Genomic DNA, 22,399 nt, shown 5'->3' with positions numbered 1-22,399 from the left:
TATTGCATCAAAAATTGTAATTATACACCCCTGTTAAACAGGGGCTGAAAAATTGGGCCTTAGGCACTGGTGGCGGCACCCAGAACCAAAAATGTTCTTACAAGCTATCAGCATGATCATTGAGGAGGAAGAGGATAATTACTCAGCATAACAGGATAGTCACTCAGCATAGGCAGTCTTTGAAGGGATCTGACATTTCAAAAAAAATTATTCGGTTACATCAGCATCAGGTGCTTGGTAGCTGATGGTGATCCAAGACTGATTCATTTTTATGAAGGTCAGTCGATCGACCGAGTCGGTGGACAGATGCACCCTGTGATCAGTTACAAAGCCTCCAGCAGCACTGAATGTGCGTTCCGAAAGAACGCTGGATGCAGGACAGGCCAGTAGCTCAATTGCATACTGTGCAAGCTCTGGCCAGTGATCCATCCTCAAGACCCAGTAACCCAGAGGATTTTCGGTGGGAAAGGTGTCCAAGTTAGATCTTGCCCCTAGGTATTCCTGCACCATGTTAAACAGATGCTGGCGATGGTTGCTGGAACCGATCATACCTTGGGGTTGCGGACTAAAAAATTGTCTGAACGCATCGGTCAGATGGCCACCTTCTCCACCGATCCTTCTTTGACTGACCAAAGCCTCAGCAACACGTTGTCCAGAAACAGGAGTTTGTAACCTCCCAGTCTCTGGGAATGTGTTGCACAGACCTTTCTGCAAGGCCTCCCGAAGATGTTTCATCCTCTGCTCCCTTTGCAACGGCAAGATAAGGTCCGCAACCTTAACCTTGTAACGTGGATCAAGGAGGGTTGCCAGCCAGTAACGATCCCCCTCCTTGATACCACGAATACGAGGATCCTTCTGCAGGCTTTGCAGGATCAGGGAGGCCATGCAGCGTAGGTTTGCTGAGGCATTCGGTCCGGAGTCCTCTGGGTCACTAAGGACGACATGGTCCGCAGCCACCTCCTCCCAGCCACATACAAGTCCATGTGTTTCATGGGACTGATCCCTTAAAGACTGCTGCTGATGCTGAGTGCCAGGCTCCACCTCCATACTGACACAATCCTCTTCCTCCTCCTCCTCCTCGTCCTCTTCCTGTGTGATCAGCGGGCACGCAGGAACACTGTCTGGATAAAGGGGGCCTTAAGAGCTAAGGAAGTCCTCCTCTTCCTGCCTCTGTTCTGCCTCAAGTGCCCTGTCCATTATTCCACGCAGCGTGTGCTCCAACAGGTGGACAAGGGGGACAGTGTCACTGATGCATGCACTGTCACTGCTCACCATCCTCGTGGCCTCCTCAAATGGTGAGAGGACAGTGCATGCATCCCTGATCATGGCCCACTGGCATGGGGAAAAAAAAAAACAAGCTCCCCTATTCCTGTCCTGGTGCCATAATCACACAGGTACTCATTGATGGCCCTCTGCTGCATGTGCAGCCGCTGCAGCATGGCCAACGTTGAGTTCCACCTGGTGGGCATGTCACAGATTAGGCGGTTCTTGGGCAGGTTAAATTCCTTTTGGAGGTCTGCCAGCTGAGCACTGGCATTATATGACCGGCGGAAATGCACACAGACTTTCCTGGCCTGCCTCAGGACATCCTGTAAGCCCGGGTACCTGCCCAAGAACCGCTGCACCACCAAGTTAAGGATGTGAGCCAAACAGGGGACATGGGTCAGTTGTCTCTGTCGTGGGTGGAGAAGAGGTTGGTGCCATTGTCGCAAACCACCATTCCTGCCTTAAGTTGGCATGGCGTCAACCACCTCTGAACCTGCCTCTGCAGAGCTGACAGAACCTCTTCCCCAGTGTGGCTCCTGTCCCCCAAGCACACCAGCTCAAGCACCGCATGGCATCTTTTGGCCTGCGTACTTGCGTAGCCCCTTGAATGCCTATGGAGCACCACTGGTTCCGAGGACAAAGCACTGGAAGAGGCCATGAAGGAAGAAGAAGAGGAGGGGGTGGAGGAGAGAGGTGTGTCACAATCATTAGTAGTGGCATTTTGGAGGCGTGGTGGCGGAACAACCTCCAACACTACTGCACCTTGTCCTGCATCCTTCCCAGCTGCCAGCAGAGTGACCCAATGCGCCGTGAAACTTAGGTAACGTCCCTGCCCATGCCTGCTGGACCATGAGTCAGTGGTAATATGCACCTTACCACTGACTTCACTGTCCAGCAAGGCCAAGACATTGCCTTCCACATGCTGGTAGAGAGCCGGAATCGCCTTCCGTGAGAAAAAGTGGCATTTAGGTACCTGCCACTGAGGAACCGCACATTACACAAACTCACGGAAGGGGGCAGAGTCTACCAACTGAAAAGGTAGCAGTTGAAGTGCTAGCAATTTTGCCAAGCTAGCATTTAACCGCTGGGCATGTGGATGGCTGGGAGCGAACTTCTTTCGGCGGTGCAGCAGTTGGGGCAGGGAAATTTGCCTGGTACAATCTGACATCGGTGTACCGAAAGCAGATTACCCACAAGTACTTGGCTGTGACACACCTAATTCTACACCTTCATTCCTCTTAGTGCAGGTCTCAGAGAGGACTGAAGGTATAGTGGGGTTGGAGATTTCAGCTGATGAGGAGCAAGAAGAGGTCCTCTTTGTTCTTTGGTGTGGGTCTTTTAGATACGCTTGCCAACGAACTGCATGGCAGGTCAACATATGTCTGGTCAAGCATGTGGTGCCCAAGCGGGAGATGTTTTGGCCACGCGAGATACGTTTGAGACATATGTTGCAAATAGCAGCGGTGCGATCTGATGCATTCGTCTCAAAACAGGCCCACACCAAAGAACTTTTAGAATAACGTGCAGAGACAGCAGCGCCCTGCACATGCAGAGCTTGGCGGTGTGATGCAGTCAGTGTGCTGCCCTTAGGCTGGCCCCTGGAGGGCATCCTGCCTCGTTGGTGATGTGCCTCCTCCTCCTCCTCTCTCCTATCAGGCACCCACGTTGAGTCAGTGACCTCATCATCCCCTCCCTCCTCATCACTGGAGCAAACCTGGCAGTATGCTGCAGCAGGGGGGAGCATGACTGCCAGATTGCTGTCCTTCTTGGGCACCCCCTCTGTCCGTGCTCACGTTACTGCCTTCATCTTGCTCAGTATCATCATCAGAGCCTTCTAAATGCTGGGCATCCTCCTGGAGCATGTACCCAACACTGTGGTCAAACAGTTCGAGGGACTACTCAGGAGGACATGGTGGGGCTAGGGAAGGAGTCACTGATGCCATTGAGCCGAGGGAAAAGGCCGCGTTGGCAGCTGCTTTGCCAGACAAAGTACCCTGAGCATTAGTGAGAGAGGATGAGGAGGATGAGGACGGCTTGGTCATCCACTCGACAAAGTCTTCCGCATTTTGTGGCTCAACACGGCCAGCTGCTGGAAAAAAGGCCAAGCATGTCCCACGGCCATGTGCTGATGAGGATGCACCGTCTCCACGACCAGGACCAGCACTGTTGCCTCTAGACACAGAGCCTGCTTGCCCTCTATTATTGGCTTGTGACTGTCTGCCTCTCCTTGTTGCCCTTCCAGACATACTAGTGGCCTGTAGCTGCACTAAGCTGGGATATATATATATATATATATATATATATATATATATATATATATATATATATATATATACTGATACTGCAGCTAGCAAAATCAACTGCCTGCCTGTAGTATGAGAACACCACCAACCTTCTACAGGTAGCTTTAGCTGAACACTGTGAGGAGGTCGCACTACACTAACGTGTAAATAATTTAGCTGCCTGCGGTAGTGATAGGATCAGGAAAACACCACCAATCTTCTACAGGTAGCTTTAACTGAACACTGTGCTGTCAGACTTACCCGTACCAGACTGACGAACCCGATGTAGCAGAGGATGGCCTCCCGTACGTATCTGGTTCCTGGCCCCTGATAGAGTACACAGAAGGCACAGGAGCACAGAATGGTATAAGAGCCTGGCGGGTGGTTTGCAGGAATAAGGCTCAGGATCCTGACACAAGCTGGCAGGTGGTAATAGGTAGGCTGGAGATCAGCTAACAGGTGCAGAGCAGGCAGATCCGGTCACTAGCAAAGTTGGCAGCAGGCGGTCAGCACGGTACAAAGGGAGCAGGCAGATACAAGGTTCAGGTCACAGGCAGGTTTTGGCAATAGGCAATCAGCACGGTACAAGGGGTCAGGCAGGTTCAACATCAGAGGCAGGCCAGGGTCAATTTGCAGGCAGATAGCAGAGAGAGAGAATCCAGTAAACAAGCCGGGTCACAGGGAGATCAGAGCAATACACAGGAAACAGGAAGTTCGGAAACAGGAAGCTGATGATCGGACAGCACTGAGCACAGCATCCCATCAGCTTAAATAGGCAACCGGCGCCCTCTAGAGTGCCCAGCAAGTGTCCTGAACCGAGAACCTCTCTGACAATGCCCCCTCCTTAAGGGCAGCCTCCGGATGCCCAGCCGGGCCAGTCTATCCGCATGGGTGTTCCGAAAATCCCTCAAGAGTTCTTCAGCGTGTAAGTTACCCTCCGGCTCCCAAGAATTATCTTCTGGTCCGTACCCCCTCCACTTGATTAAATATTGGATTTGGTTTTGTCTCTTCCTGCAATCCAAAATTGCCTCCACCTCAAACTCTTCCTCGTTGTCGATAATTACGGGTTCAGGCGGGCCAGTATTGCGACCCAAGAAGGAATTGGGGGTAACGGGTTTAAGTAGAGACACATGAAAGACCGGATGAATCTTCAGTGAGTTAGGTAAGTCCAGCTCATAGGTCACATCATTGATCTTCCTCTTGACTGAAAAGGGACCCATGAACCTGGGACCTAACTTCCTCGAGGGACAGGCCATCCTTACATTACTGGTAGACAGCCAGACCTGGTTGCCAGGTTCCAACAACAATTGTCCTCGCTTCTTCTTGTCATACATCTTCTTATTGTACTCTTGGGTTTTAGCCATGGTTTCCTGCAATAATTTGTTGTTACTGATGAAGAAGTTCATAGTTTCAGAGACTGCAGGAATCGCACATTCAGGTAAGGAGCTGGTTAAAAAGGATGGGTGAAAACCATAGTTTGCAAAAAATGGTGTTTGCTTGATGGCCGAATGCACAGAGTTATAGGCAAACTCGGCAATAGGCAGAAGAGAGACCCAGTCATTTTGTGAGAAAGCAGAAAAACATCGGAGATACTGTTCTAGAGTCTGATTAGTTCTCTCCGTCTGCCCATTTGTCTGGGGGTGGTAGGCCGATGAGAATGCCAATTCTATCTCAAGAGATCTGCAGAGAGCTTTCCAAAACCTGGAAGTAAACTGTACCCCCCGATCAGATACTATACTTGAGGGGACTCCGTGTAGACGTACAATTTCCTTAATGAATATTTTTGCAGTTTCCAAAGCTGATGGGGTACCCTTCATGGGTAGGAAGTGGGCCATTTTGGAGAGTCTGTCTACAATGACAAAGATGGTGGAGTAGCCTTCTGCCGGCGGGAGCTCAACGATGAAGTCCATCGCGATCATTTTCCATGGCCTTTCCGGCACGGGTAAGGGTCTTAATAGACCCCAGGCCTTCACTCGACTGCTCTTGCTCCGAGCACAGGTGATACAAGACTCCACAAAACTCTTGCAGTCGGTTACCAGCTGGGGCCACCAAAAGGTACGTTGTACCAGCTCTGTTGTCTTCAACACACCGAAATGCCCAGCCAATTTGTGGTCGTGACAGAGTTCCAGTACAGCAATCCTCAGATCCTCTGGGACCATGATTTTGTCCTTGTATCGGAACAGGCCGTCTTGCGAGCTTACATCAACTTCCACGGGAGGGGACCAATTCCTTGAGGCCTGTTTAATTCGTGATATGAGATCTCCTTGAAGAAGCAGGAAGTTTCCAGCCGGAAGAATGGTGTCTGGAGGCAAAGGTTCCCTGGAGTCATGGAACATACGAGATAATGCATCTGGTTTGGTGTTTTTGGTACCTGGTCTGTACGTTATGTGGAATTGGAATCTAGAGAAGAACAGAGCCCACCTTGCCTGCCGTGGTCTCAATCTCTTGGCTGACCTCAAGTACTCTAGATTCTTATGGTCCGTGTAGACCAAAATGGGGTGAGCAGCCCCCTCCAATAAGTAGCGCCACTCTTCAAGCGCGGCTTTAATGGCCAGCAACTCCCGATCTCCTACATCATAATTTTTCTCTGCATCGGAGAGTTTTCGCGAGAAGAAGGCCACGGGGTGAAGAAGAGCCTTGGCACCTTGTCGCTGAGAAAGCACTGCCCCCACCGCGACCTCCGATGCGTCCACTTCAAGGACAAACGGTAAAGCAGGGTCTGGGTGCTTCAGGATAGAAGCGGACGTAAAGAGTTCCTTGAGCCTTCCAAAGGCCGATTGTGCCTGAGGGGACCAACAGAATTGATTTCCCTGTTTCGTGTTCCGTGATGGGGGCGATTATAGCAGAAAAGCCCCTTATAAATTTCCGATAAAAATTGGCAAAGCCGATAAAGCGTTGGACCCCTTTTCTATCGGAGGGAGTGGGCCAGTCCAGGATAGCTGCAACCTTTTGAGGGTCCATCTTAACACCATCGGTAGAGATGATTAAGCCGAGGAACTGAATGCTCTGGAGCTCAAATTCACATTTCTCCAATTTGGCATAAAGTCCATGCTGCCTGAGCCGGGTTAACACATTCCTGACATGCCTGCGGTGTTCATCAACTGAGGGGGAGAAGATCAGGATGTCGTCCAGGTATACTATAACGTATAAATCTAGAAGGTCACGAAAAATGTCATTGACAAAATGTTGAAAAGTCGCCGGTGCATTGCACAGGCCGAAGGGCATGACGAAGTATTCGAAATGTCCGAACCTGGTACGGAAGGCCGTTTTCCACTCGTCTCCCTCTCTAATGCGAATTAAGTTGTAGGCCCCACGGAGATCGAGTTTGGTAAAGATTTTGGCTGAACCCAATCTTTGAAACAGCTCTGGCACGAGAGGTAAGGGATAGCGATTTTTGATGGTCACTTTATTGAGTTCCCTATAATCGATGCAGGGTCGTAGCGAGTGGTCTTTTTTTTCAACAAAGAAGATGCCGGCTCCGGCTGGTGAGGTAGAAGGGCGGATAAAGCCTCTCTCAAGATTTTCATCGATATACTTTTTGAGGGTAACCAACTCCTGCTCAGTTAAAAGGGAATATTCTCCCAAAGGGAACTTTAGATCCCGGCAACAGCTCTATGGGACAGTCGTAGGGTCTATGGGGCGGAAGGGTTTCTGCCCCTTTCTTACTAAAAACATTGGAGAAGTCTCGGTAAGCGTCAGGAATCGACTGCTGCGATTCCATGTCGGTGTTCAGACACAAGAGTTGACTGGGTTCCGCAAGAGTTCTGTATAAACAGTGCTGTTGGCAGTAACTGGACGGGAACTTGATTTTTCCAGAAACCCAATCAATGCTGGGGTTATGAGCCTGCAACCAAGGCATTCCGAGAATAATAGGGAAGAGTGGTGAAGAAATGGCGTCCAGCCGGAGAAACTCCCGATGACAGTTGTTCAGGATAGCCAGCAGAGAGATGGTTTCCTGAGTGACCAGACCAGAGCTAAGGGTGGACCCATCAGCGAGGTGGACAGCAAGTCCCTGTGACTTTGATTGAAGAGGGATGCGATGATGGGCCGCAAAGGCGAGATCAATGAAGCAACTGCACTCTCCTGAGTCAATGATGGCCGAGGTAAGCAGATCCTGTCCTGGAAGCTGGAGGATAACGGAGAGAGCCAGATGGTTAGCAAGGTTAGGCAAGGCAGGTGCAAACTTAGAAGTAGCTGAATGAGACTTACGTGTCTTATTTGGGCAAGACCTCACGTAATGTCCTGGTTCTCCGCAATACATACATAAGTTATTGACTCATCGGCGCTGTCGTTCTTCAGAAGTGAGGGACTGGCGGAGAACCCCCAGTTGCATCGGTTCAGAAGTATCAAGGGCTGAGGCAGCTGGTGCATGAAGACTTTGGCTTACAGAGCTGGTAGCACTTGGGACCTTGGGGAGGACCCAAGTGGGACGGAACTGGCTAACAGACCTCTCGGAACGGCGCTCTCTCAAGCGCTGATCAATCTGCACCGACAGGTTAATGAGATCTTCCAGGGTTTGGGGTATGCCAACCCGTGCTAATTCGTCCTTGAGTGCATCGGATAACCCCAAACGGAATTGGTAACGGAGGGCCGCGTCGTTCCATTCCGTGTCTGAACTCCACCGCCTAAATTCCAGAACGTAGTCTTCCGCGGGCCTGCGCCCTTGTTGTAGGGCGTGTAAGGCAGATTCAGCGGTGGCTTTTAACTGAGGGTCCTCATATAATTGAGACATGGCGGTAAAGTATCCAGGTTATCCAGACAGATTGATTTTTGCTCCAAAAGGCGGTGGGCCCAGGACTGTGGTTCTCCAGATAGCAGGGAGATGACAAAACCCACCTTGGTTGCTTCCAAAGAAAAGGTGCGTGGTTGCAATGCGAAGTACAATTCGCAAGCGTTGCGAAACGCTCGATACTTATTGCGCTCACCGGTAAATCTTTCGGGAGTAGGGACCCTGGGTTCAGGGGGTAACATAACCACTGAGGGTGCAGGTGAGAGTCCAGCAGAGGAAGCAACTTGTGGGTTCGCAGGTGAGGACAACACCTGAACTCGTTCCTCCAGTCTAGTATAGCCCTCTTGAAGGCTTTTTACCGCCTGTGTGAGACCCGCCAGTTGTCTGCATAATTCATCCATGGGAGAGGTCCCCTGCTCAGGCTCGGACATGGCTGTCCGATACTGTCAGACTTACCCGTACCAGACTGACGAACCCGATGTAGCAGAGGATGGCCTCCCGTACGTATCTGGTTCCCGGCCCCTGATAGAGTACACAGAGGGCACAGGAGCACAGAATGGTATAAGAGCCTGGCTGGTGGTTTGCAGGAATAAGGCCCAGGATCCTGACACAAGCTGGCAGGTGGTAATAGGTAGGCTGGAGATCAGCTAACAGGTGCAGAGCAGGCAGATCCGGTCACTAGCAAAGTTGGCAGCAGGCGGTCAGCACGGTACAAAGGGAGCAGGCAGATACAAGGTCCAGGTTACAGGCAGGTTTTGGCAACAGGCAATCAGCACGGTACAAGGGGTCAGGCAGGTTCAATGTCAGAGGCAGGCCAGGGTCAATTTGCAGGCAGATAGCAGAGAGAGAGAATCCAGTAAACAAGCCGGGTCACAGGGAGATCAGAGCAATACACAGGAAACAGGAAGTTCGGAAACAGGAAGCTAATGATCGGACAGCACTGAGCACAGCATCCCATCAGCTTAAATAGGCAACCGGCGCCCTCTAGAGTTCCCAGCAAGTGTCCTGAACCGAGAACCTCTCTGACATGTGCAGAGGTCGCACTACACTAACTTGTAGTTTTAGCTGAACACTGTGAGGAGGACGCACTACACTAACTTGTAGCTTTAGCTGAACACTGTGCAGAGGTCACACTACACTAACTTGTAGTTTTAGCTGAACACTGTGAGGAGGACGCACTACACTAACTTGTAGCTTTAGCTGAACACTGTGCAGAGGTTGCACTACACTAACTTGTAGTTTTAGCTGAACACTGTGAGGAGGACGCACTACACTAACTTGTAGCTTATTTAGCTGTCTGCGGTAGTGATAGGATCAGGAAAACACCACCAACCTTCTACAGGTAGCTTTAGCTGAATACTGTGCAGAGGTCGCACTACACTAACTTGTAGTTTTAGCTAAACACTGTTCAGAGGACGCATTACACTAACTTTTAGCTTTAGCTGAACACTGTTCAGAGGACGCACTATGCTAACTTGTAGCTTTAGCTGAACACTGTGCAGAGGTCACATTACACTAACTTGTAGTTTTAGCTGAACACTGTGAGGAGGATGCACTACACTAAATTGTGGCTTATTTAGCTGCCTGCGGTAGTGATAGGATCAGGAAAACACCACCAACCTTCTACAGGTAGCTTTAGCTGAACACTGTGCAGAGGTCGCACTACACTAACTTGTAGTTTTAGCTGAACACTGTGAGGAGGACGCACTACACTAACTTGTAGCTTTAGCTGAACACTGTTCAGAGGACGCACTACACTAACTTGTAGCTTTAGCTGAACACTGTGCACTACACTAACTTGTAGATTTACCTGAACACTGTGTGGAGGATGCACTACACTAACTTGTAGCTTTAGCTGAACACTGTGCAGAGGTTGCACTACACTAACTTGTAGTTTTAGCTGAACACTGTGAGGAGGATGCACTACACTAACTTTTAGCTTATTTAGCTGCCTGCGGTAGTGATAGGATCAGGAAAACACCACCAACCTTCTACAGGTAGCTTGCTGAACACTGTGCAGAGGTCGCACTACACTAACTTGTAGTTTTAGCTAAACACTGTTCAGAGGACGCACTACACTAACTTGTAGCTTTAGCTGAACACTGTGCAGAGGTCGCACTACACTAACTTGTAGCTTTAGCTGAACACTGTGCAGAGGTCGCACTACACTAACTTGTAGTTTTAGCTGAACACTGTGAGGAGGATGCACTACACTAACTTGGGGCTTATTTAGCTGCCTGTGGTAGTGATAGGATCAGGAAAACACCACCAACCTTCTACAGGTAGTTTTAGCTGAACACTGTGCAGAGGTCGCAAAAAACTAACTTGTAGCTTATTTAGCTGCCTGCGGTAGTGATAGGATCAGGAAAACACCACCAACCTTCTACAGGTAGCTTTATCTGAACACTGTGCAGAGGTCGCACTACACTAACTTGTAGTTTTAGCTGAACACTGTGAGGAGGACGCACTACACTAACTTGTAGCTTTAGCTGAACACTGTTCAGAGGACGCACTACACTAACTTGTAGCTTTAGCTGAACACTGTGCACTACACTAACTTGTAGCTTTAGCTGAACACTGTGTGGAGAATACACTACACTAACTTGTAGCTTTAGCTGAACACTGTTCAGAGGTCGCACTACACTAACTTGTAGTTTTAGCTGAACACTGTGAGGAGGACGCACTACACTAACTTGTAGCTTATTTAGTTGCCTGCGGTAGTGATAGGATCAGGAAAACACCACCAACCTTCTACAGGTAGCTTTAGCTGAACACTGTGCAGAGGTCGCACTACACTAACTTGTAGTTTTAGCTGAACACTGTGAGGAGGACGCACTACACTAACTTGTAGCTTTAGCTGAACACTGTTCAGAGGACGCACTACACTAACTTGTAGCTTTAGTTGAACACTGTGCACTACACTAACTTGTAGCTTTAGCTGAACACTGTGTGGAGAATACACTACACTAACTTGTAGCTTTAGCTGAACACTGTGCAGAGGTCGCACTACACTAACTTGTAGTTTTAGCTGAACACTGTGAGGAGGATGCACTACACTAACTTGTAGCTTATTTAGCTGCCTGCGGTAGTGATAGGATCAGGAAAACACCACCAACCTTCTACAGGGAGCTTTAGCTGAACACTGTGCAGAGGTCGCACTACACTAACTTGTAGTTTTAGCTGAGCACTGTGAGGAGGACGCACTACACTAACTTGTAGCTTTAACTGAACACTGTTCAGAGGACGCACTACACTAACTTGTAGCTTTAGCTGAACACTGTGCACTACACTAACTTGTAGCTTTAGCTGAACACTGTGTGGAGAATACACTACACTAACTTGTAGCTTTAGCTGAACACTGTTCAGAGGTCGCACTACACTAACTTGTAGTTTTAGCTGAACACTGTGAGGAGGACGCACTACACTAACTTGTAGCTTATTTAGCTGCCTGCGGTAGTGATAGGATCAGGAAAACACCACCAACCTTCTACAGGGAGCTTTAGCTGAACACTGTGCAGAGGTCGCAAAAAACTAACTTGTAGCTTATTTAGCTGCCTGCGGTAGTGATAGGATCAGGAAAACACCACCAACAGGTTGCTTTAGCTGAACACTGTGCAGAGGTCACAAAAAACTAACTTGTAGCTTATTTAGCTGCCTACGGTAGTGATAGGATCAGGAAAACACCACCAACCTTCTACAGGTAGCTTTATCTGAACACTGTGCAGAGGTCGCACTACACTAACTTGTAGTTTTAGCTGAACACTGTGAGGAGGACGCACTACACTAACTTGTAGCTTTAGCTGAACACTGTTTAGAGGACGCACTACACTAACTTGTAGCTTTAGCTGAACACTGTGCACTACACTAACTTGTAGCTTTAGCTGAACACTGTGCAGAGGTCGCACTACACTAACTTGTAGCTTTAGCTGAACACTGTGCAGAGGTCTCACTAAACTAACTTGTAGCTTTAACTGGACACTGTTCAGAGGACGCACTACACTAACTGTAAATAGTCTAGCTGCCTGACTGTGGTACTAATAGGATCAAAAGAACACCAGCAATTTTCTTCAGGTAGCTGTAAATACTGAATAAATGGAAATTATAGAACTCCCAAGGCATCCCCAACTACAAATACTAAGCGCTTGTGAGTGCGGATAAATTAATAAATAAATAAATAGATGTTGAAAGACAAAATATGATAGGCGACATATAAAAAAGCACAACAAATATAATACACCAAATCAAACTACAGATCAATAGTGAAACGATCTGTAATCAGCAGCTGCTGCCCAAAAAACACCTTACTCAAAGTAAGCGCAATAAAGGTATTAAAACAGTCACAAACTCAATTTTGCAAAGGCAGCGCTATTAGTGCTCTTTAAACAGGGATCAGTCTGATAGCATCCTTCTGTTGAAGAATTCAAACTGGAATAGCTGTCATCTATAAATGCATAATAAAATGATTAAAACATCCTTCCCAGTGTGGAATGCGTGGGATCTCTGTGAGTAGATAGAAATACAATGATAAAACAGTACATGTACGATCCCTCAGCTTTCAATATGTGTGTAGATTGCTGGTAGCACACTGGAAAATTCCCTTAAAGATTCAAACCTTACCAGACCATGGTGAGTAAAACAGCATGTGAGCAAAATAGGATTATCCAAAGCAGTTGTCATCCCTGACGGTCTGTCATTGGTGTTCGTTAAGCTGACATTCATATGCAAAGACAAAGAAAGGGCTCCATAGCATAATACCATTGATAAAAAGAATTTTATTTAATATGATAAAATCCCACCCCCATGTAGCAAGTACACTTACATAGAAAGCAAGGAGATCAAGCATATCAAGCATATATTGCACGCTCGCTCTCAGATGATGTCCTAGATGACGAAACGCGTCAGGGCGTGGCTATACGACTGCCTGTGTAACATCTAATGTGTGAAGCTTGGACGCTATTTGTATACCGCATGGCTCCATAATTATTCATCTCCTCAGAGTCTCTTGAGACAGCGAGTGTGCAATATATGCTTCATCTCCTTGTCATCAGGGATGACAACTGCTTTGGATAATCCTATTTTGCTCACATGCTGTTTTACTCATCATGGTCTGGTAAAGTTTGAATCTTTAAGGGAATTTTCCAGTGTGCTACCAGCGTTCTACATACATATTGAAAGCTGAGGGATCGTACATGTACTGTTTTATCATTGTATTTCCATCTACTCACAGAGATCCCACGCATTCCACACTGGGAAGGATGTTTTAATCATTTTATTATGCATTTATAGATGACAGTTATTCCAGTTTGAATTCTTCAACAGAAGGATGCTATCGGACTGATCCCTGTTTAAAGAGCACTAATAGCGCTGCCTTTGCAAAATTTAGTTTGTGACTGTTTTAATAGCTGTAAATAATGTAACAAAACAAGCCTGCCTGTCAGTAGCAAGATAACAGGAACGGATCCATCTAAACTGAATACAGTGTATATTTATATAATATATATATATATATATATATATATATATATATATATATATATATATATATATATATATATATACATATACACATACATACATACATACAACACCTGGGATGCATATATATACACACAATACACTGTAAGTGCAGCTAACTCACTGACTGTCCTGCCTAATCTATCTAACTTAAATCAAATGACACTGTCTCTCTGTCTATCTATCTCTCTCTCAACGCTGGAACACACACTACACAGGGCCGCCGTACAGGCGGCCTTATATAGTGTGGGGCGTGTACTAAATCCCCGGAGCCATAATTGGCCAAAGCCTCCTTGGCTTTGGCCAATTATGGCTCTCTGTTCAGACGGCGCTGTGATTGGCCAAGCATGCGGGTCATAGTGCATGATTGGCCAATCATCAGCCAGCAATGCACTGTGATGCCGCAGTGAATTATGGGCCGCGACGCGCCACACAAATTTGGCGCGAACGGCCTATATCGTTCGCAATTGAGCGAACGGGCGAACAGACGATGTTTGAGTCGAACATGGGTTCGACTCGAACACGAAGCTCATCCCTACACAAGAGGGGAGCACGAGATTGTGTCTGTACTGCACAAAAGTATTTTTCAGCACGAGAGACTGCACTGGTGGAACCACACTAAACAATACAGATGAATCAAGTTTGAATGATTATTTGTTACTTATCTGTTTGTGCAGTATTTCAGATGATAATGAGGACTATGAGAACTGTTTAAAATATCATGGACTATATATGCTGCTTTATCTATATAATATGTATGCATGCTTAACCGCTTGCCAACCAGCTCACGCCGATATACGTCGGGAGAAGGGCACGTACAGGCAGATCAACGTACCTGTATGTTGCCCTTTAAGAAGCGGTTTGCGGGTGTGTGCACTCGCCGCAACCTCATGGATACCCGCGATCGTCTCAAAGAGAGGAAGAACGGGGAAATACTTTTGTAAACAAGCATCTCCCATTCTGCCTAGTGACAGGCCACTGATCCCAGCTCCCTGTAATTAGGAGCGGTTATCAGTGTCATGTCACACATAGCCACACCCCCCCAGTTAGAATCACTCCCTAGGACACACCTAACCCCTTCACTGCCCCCTAGTGGTTAACCCCCTCACTGCCAGTCACATTTACACAGTAATCAATGCATTTTTAATTGCACTGATCGCTGTATAAATGTGAATGGTCCCAAAATCACACCAAAAGTGTCCGATGTGTCCGCCATAATGTCGCAGTCACGATAAAAATCGCTGATCGCTGCCAATACTAGTAAAAAAAAAATTATTAATAAAAATGTCATAAAACTATCCCCTATTTTGTAGACGCTATAACTTTTGCGCAAACCAATCAATAAACGCTTATGGAAGAATATGTATCGACTTAAACTGAGGAAAAAAACATTTTTTTATATATTTTTTGGGGATATTTATTATAGCAAAAAGTAAAAAATAATGCATTTTTTTCAAAATTATCTCTATTTTTTTGTTTATGGCACAAAGAATAAAAACCGCAGAGGTGATGAAATACCACCAAAAGAAAGCTCTATTTGTTGGGAAAAAAGGACGCCAATTTTGTTTGGGAGCCACATCACACGACCGCGCAATTGTCAGTTAAAGCGTTGCAGTGCCGAATAGCAAAAAGTGCTCTGGTCTTTGGACAGCCAAATGGTCCCGGGCATAAGTGGTTAAAGGATTAATGTTGGATGCAGTACTTGGTGTATTATTGTGATCACTTATGAATGCACATAAGGAGATATGAACATTATTATTTATTTATGCACACCAGATATAGGAATTTAAAGGGGTAGCTTTGTATGTAGTGTTTTAAGTAGGTGCATGCCTTTGTAAAAGCAGCAAACCCATATAAAAATGTAATAGATTACCACTGCATATGCACATAATTCAATTAGTTTGTTCATAGTTTTAAATAGAACTTTTTAGATTGTGCTGAAAAATACTTTTGTGAAGTGCAGTCACAATCAATCACAATGCGGGTCAGGTGCGCTTTAAATTCTGGTATAGCCAATATATTTGGTACCATTCTCTGCCCTACTGACAATCCATTTGGATATACCAGCATTTAAAGTGCACCTGACCTGCATGCTTATGCATGGGGTCCCTGTTTTCTAGTGAGTGTGGGCTCAAGAGTGGAGCATGAGATTGTATCTGCAATGCGCAAAAGTGTTTTTCAGCACGAGAGACTGCACTGGTGGAACCACACAAATATGGATGAATGAATTGTTAATGATTATTTGTTAATTATCTGTTTTTGCAGTACTTAAATGATACTGAGGACTATGAGAACTGTTTAAATATCATGGACTATATATACTGCCTTATCTATATAATATCTATGCATGCTTAAGGCTGGGTTCACACTTATGCGAATAGAATGTGGGTTTCTCCGCATCCAATTCGCATGACAGTTGATTGTGTCCGGCTCTCAATTGAGGTGGTTCACACATCTCCAGGACGGCTGTGTAGCGCATTGTACAGGGGTCCTGTGCATCTTTGGCTCTGTTTCATGTCCAAATTCAGGCAAAAATCTGTGGCCTGATTCATCCCTGGTCCCTGCTGTGATCTGCATCCTTATTAGTTGTGAACCCAGCCTAAAGGAGTAATGTTATTAGTGTTGGGTGCAGCACTTGGAGTATTGTTGTGATCGCTTAGGAATGCATATAAGGAGATATTACCATTACCTGTACTATTAACCACTTGCCGACCGCCGCACACTGATGTACGTCCCTGCCATAACCCTGGTATCCCCGTTTTCGGCTGGCGGTTGGCCGCGGATTCACCTTGAGATCACTTTTATCGATGACGGGAGAGGGGCCTCCCACTCCCGCCGCGATCCGGTGCCCTCCGCCGCTTACTGGAACCGTCGGCAGCAGTGGAGGCGATCGCATCTGTTGCCTAGCTGTGCATGGAGACGAGTGAGGGGAAGATGGTGCCCACTCGTCTCCATGACACTGCAGGGCGGAAGCGACGTCACAATGTCACTTCCGCCCATACGTCTTAAAGGCACATTTTTTTCAATGTCATTTTTTTAAATGACTTTTTTTTTTTTTTATTGCATTTTAGTGTAAATATGAGATCTGAGGTCTTTTTGACCCCAGATCTCATATTTAAGAGGACCTGTCATGCTTTTTTCTATTACAAGGGATATTTACATTCCTTGTAATAGGAATAAAAGTGACACAATTTTTTTTTTTTTAAACTGTGTAAAAATAAATAAAATCATGTAAAATAAATAAGAAAAATTAAAAAAAATTTAAGCGCCCTGTCCCGACGAGCTTGCACGCAGAAGCGAACGCATATGTGAGTAGCGCCCGCATATGAAAACGGTGGTCAAACCACACATGTGAGGTATTGCCACTATTGTTAGAGTGAGAGCAATAATTTTAGCCCTAGACTTCCTCTGTAACGCAAAACATGCAACCTGTAGAATTTTTTAAACGTCGCCTATGGAGATTTTTGAGGGTAAAAGTTTGACGCCATTCTACGAGCGGGCGCAATTTTGAAGAATGACATGTTGGGTATCAATTTACTCGGCGTAACATTATCTTTCACAATATAAAAAAAAATTGGGCTAACTTTACTGTTGTCTTATTTTTTTATTCAAGAAAGTGAATTTTTTCCGCAAAAAAAAAGTGCACTTGTAAGACCGCTGCGCAAATACGGTGTGAAAAAAAGTATTGCAATGACCGCCATTTTATTCTCTAGGGTGTTAGAAAAAAAACAATATATAATGTTTGGGGGTTCTAAGTAATTTTCTAGCAAAAAAACGGAAAATTGTATACTCACCTTTCCGTAATTTTCCTTTCCTGTCGTATCTTCATGGCAGCATACACTTTGGGTTGTGACTCCGCCCCTCACAACCTGATAGGACCACATAGCTATAAGTTGTAAAGATGGCCCCCGCCCCAGTATACTCCGTATATATCACCTCAGACGGGTGGGAGATTGTATGCTGCCATGAAGATACGACAGGAAAGGAAAATTACGGAAAGGTGAGTATACAATTTTCCGTTTTCCTGTCGCATCATGGCAGCATACACTTTGGGGAGTAACTCGCAAAGACTGGGTGGGAATTCAAAAGTTTATTAACAAAGAACAGAAGAATTGGCCTGGATAACGGATCTTCCGAAATCCACCGTGGATAAGCAGGCGGAATCCACCTTGTAATGGGACATAAAGGTGCTCCTGGAAGACCAGGTGGCCACTCTGCAAATTGTCTCTGCCGAGACTCGACAATATGCTGCCCAGGAGGTTGCCACTGCCCTAGTGGAGTGTGCCCTTAAGCCCTCAGGTACTTGATGATTGCTTAGTGAGTAGGTCTTTTTGATGGTCTTCACCAGCCATGACGCAATTGTGCGTGAGGATGCCGCTTGACCTCTCTTGAATCCATGCGGAATGATTAGGAGACTTTCGGTCTTCCTGATGGATCTGGTAGCTGAAAGATACTGCAGGACATTACCCTTGACGTGCAGAGGGTGAGGGTCGCCTTGTTCCGTACTGAGGGCTGGAAGGTTAATCTCCTGGTTGAAGTGAAAGGACGAGGATACCTTGGGGATGAACCGGTCCGAAGGTTTCAAGACTAACCTGTCTGGCAATACAATCAGATATGGATCACTGGCCATTAAGGCTTGCATCTCTGACACCCTCTTAGGCGATGTTATGGCTATCAGGAATGAGACTTTCAGCATCAGATCCCATAAGGATATGTGCTCATTAGGAAAAAACGGCTCCTTAGATAAAGCTTCCAGTACGACTGAGAGGTCCCAGACTGGGAAGGAAGGTTTCCTAGGCGGCCTCAGCTTTAGACAGGTCCTTTGGAACTGAACCACAAGGGGATCTTGTGCCCATCTGACTCCTGTCAAGGCAGACAGGGCCGAGACTTGGACCTTTAAGGTACTTGACCTAAGGCCCTTCTCTAGGCCTAACTGAAGAAACTCCAGGACCTGTGACACCGATGGTGAGGATGGGTTCCAACCTTGCTGTTGAGCGAAGGCAGTAAACTTCTCCCAGACTCGCCTGTAAGTATTATTCGTGGTAGGCCTCCTGGCCTGGAGAAGGGTATCCGCTACCCTCTGGGAACAGCCTTGCTCTAGGTACCTAGCCCTTTCAGTCTCCAAGCCATCAAATGTAGCTTCTCCGGGTTCGGGTGAAGAAGATGACCTTGGGAGAGTAGGTCTGACAACAACGGAAGGGGCAGGGGATCTGCCGTATTCAGCTGCATCAGAGTGGTAAACCATGGCCTCCTCGGCCAGAAGGGAATCACTGCCACCACCAGTGCCGATGACTCTAATGCCGCGTACACACGGTCGGACTTTTCGTCTACAAAAGTCCGACAGCCTGTCCGACAGACTTCCGACGTACCTTCGGCGGACTTGCGGCAGACTTTCTTACGAACGGACTTACACACACACGACCACACAAAAGTACGACAGCCTAGTACGCGGTGACGTACACCAAGTCCGATGAGACTATAAAACGGAAGTTCAATAGCCCGTACGACACCCTTTGGGCTCCTTCTGCTAATCTCGTGTTTATCTCGTGTTAGTAGAAGTTTGGTGAGAGACGATTCGCGCTTGTGAGACTCGTATTTTTCAGTTCGTTTTAACTGTTGTTCAGTCTGTGCTTGTGAGGTTTGTATCTGCTTTTCAGTGCGTTTGGTCAGTTGGCATTGAGAAATCTTTGTTTTATTGGCCGCTCGTTCCTGATTTTCAGGTCGTTCTTCACAGGCCTTGCTGTTCTTCAGTGCGTTCTGTTTAGTGCGTTCTGACCAGCCGACCGTTTTGAAGCCATGTTACCTGTACGTACTCGTCGTAGAGCTCGTGCATTGTATGTGCTTGGTGCTGTAGTTTATTCTTCAGCCCAAGACCAGTCCATGAACAGGGCGAGGAGGAGTTCATGGACCAAGAATTGGTTGCTTCAGCGTGACCAGTTCTGTCACATGCCTTTGCTCCGTGAGATCCGTGAGAATAATCCTGAGGATTTCAGGAACTTTCTCCGGATGACGGACCCCGTTTTTGACCGTTTGTTGGCTTTGCTGACCCCCTATATCAACAGGCAGGATACCTGCATGAGGCAAGCCATCACTCCGGAGCAGAGGCTGGTCGCTACCTTGCGGTATTTGGCCACAGGGAGAAGCCTGCAGGACCTTAAGTTCTCGACAGGCATCTCCCCCCAGGCTCTGGGGATCATTATCCCAGAGACCTGTTCTGCCATCATACAGGTCCTGCAGAAGGACTATATTAAGGTAAGATATTTTTCTTTTATTAGCATCACATGTTCTTTTATGTAATCTTTGATAATATAATGTATTTCTTGCTTCAAACACTACTTACCATCATTGCAATATAGTGTGAATGTCCCCTTTTTATCCTCACACATGCTGGATTTTTTTCCTGTTATTTTTTGTCATGCATGTATATTTTCCTTCAATAACCTTCCCAGCATGAAGTGATGGGAACATATCCACCTAGTCTACTCATTTGGAATGTATTTTGTTTGAGTGTATTTAGTGTGCTGCTAATGAGCAATTATCTAGATTTCACAACCCCCCCCCCCCCCCCACCTAAACTCACTCCAAATAGTGTGCTGCTAATGAGCAATTATCTAGATTTCACAACCCCACCCCCCCCCCACCTAAACTCACTCCAAATAGTTTGCTGCTAATGAGCAATTATCTAGATTTCACAACCCCACCCCCCCCCCACCTAAACTCACTCCAAATAGTTTGCTGCTAATGAGCAATTATCTAGATTTCACAACCCCCCCCCCCCCCACCTAAACTCACTCCAAATAGTTTGCTGCTAATGAGCAATTATCTAGATTTCACAACCCCCCCACCCCCACCCTCGTTAAAATTTGCTGGAATGTTCTGTGGTGTTGATTTGTCTAAAGCAAATATATGTTGCACTTTGCAAAATGCATGTGCACTCTACAAGTGCATTTGTTCCAGTGCTTTAGTAAATGAGCAGAAGCTCTGCTGATTTCCATCATCAAATCATATGCATTACCTCATTTACTGTAAGCTGGTTAGCAACTGCACCTGCAGAGTGCGACAACTGCAGTCTTGTAGCCTTTTTAGTCCCTAAATTCCTGCGTGTCCTAAAAGTAATTTTTTTTAGGGATTTCACAACCCCCTAAAATGTAATCAATGTTCCATCAGAGGGGGTGAGCAATCTGATAAGTGTGCCTTTCCATATTAGTTATTCCAGAACAATTAAATTATTGAATGTTATACTGATGCTGGGGAATAATGTTTTTAATTGTCTAATTTTCTTGCAATGTTAGCTTCCAAATTAATTGATTTTGGTTTTCTTGTTTGATTTCCCAGTTTCCTTCAACGCCACAGGAATGGCAGACTGTGGCATCCCATTTTGCCAGCCGTTGGGACTTTCCCAATTGTGGAGGGGCTATAGATGGGAAACATGTCCACATTGTGCCACCACCCCATTCGGGGTCATATTATTTTAATTATAAGGGGTTCCACAGTATTGTTTTAATGGCGGTGGTGTCGGCACACTATGATTTTTTATATGTGGACGTGGGGAAGAATGGCCGGATGTCGGATGGAGGAGTATTTGCCCAGACGGAGTTCTGCCAGCGTCTCCAGAGTGGTGGCCTGGGATTGCCACCTGATGAGGATAACGTGGAAGGACTCCCCTTTGTCTTCATTGCCGATGAAGCCTTCGCTCTCAGCAAGCACCTCATGAGGCCATTCCCCCAAAGAACACTCACCCCGGAGAGGAGGGTTTTTAATTACCGGCTGGCCAGAGCTAGAAGAGTGGTTGAGAATGCGTTTGGAATTCTGGCCAGCCGGTTCCGCCTGTTTCAAACAGCCATTAATTTGGCGGAATACAAACTTAATTTTATCATTTTATCGTGCTGCATTCTGCACAACTTTTTAAATAAGCATGCTCCAAATTATATAGGCACAGTTGGGCCTGAGGCCGGACAAATAGAAGCCAACCTTACAGGCCTGGATACTGTCCGTACTGGCTTGGCCCCCCAAAGTGCCCGTCAAGTTAGACAGCAATATGTTAATTATTTTATGGGTAGGGGGGCCATTGCAATGGGCCAGGATATATAATTTTTGACAATAAAAAAATTATTGATGAAATCTTGCATTATATTTATTGCTTGCCTTTCTTTTGGGCTGTCTCCTAGGTTATGGTCGAGCAGTTGTAGTGCCAACTGTATTGTAATTTTAAATGTCTAAATAAGCTCCATTGCCACTGTAAACAACTTTTTTACAATTATAACTAAAATGATACTGAGCCTTGAAATAACAAACCACACATTTATTTAATTCCTATAAGGAGATGTTTTTATTAATGGTTGTTATGCATTCAGTTCTGCATTTAGTAGAAAATGTTCATAGACAAAAATAGAATGATATCTTAATAATGTAGCAAAATATAATTATATCTAAATATTTATACCTAATCCACAAAAAAATATTTTTGGCTTTTTGATTTTCACAAACAGGCTTTTTTTTTTGTTTTGGGAAAATCAAGTTTTGTTTTGTGTTTTTTTTTTTTTTTTTTTTAAAGCAATTTTTTTGTTTATGTTTTTTTTTTTTTAGCAAGTTATTTTTGTTTTTATTA

This window comes from Aquarana catesbeiana, linkage group LG02 (genome assembly GCF_042186555.1).
Source record: "Aquarana catesbeiana isolate 2022-GZ linkage group LG02, ASM4218655v1, whole genome shotgun sequence".
NCBI classification, from domain to species: Eukaryota; Metazoa; Chordata; class Amphibia; order Anura; family Ranidae; genus Aquarana; species Aquarana catesbeiana.
Note: the sequence above shows the minus strand (reverse complement) of the source record.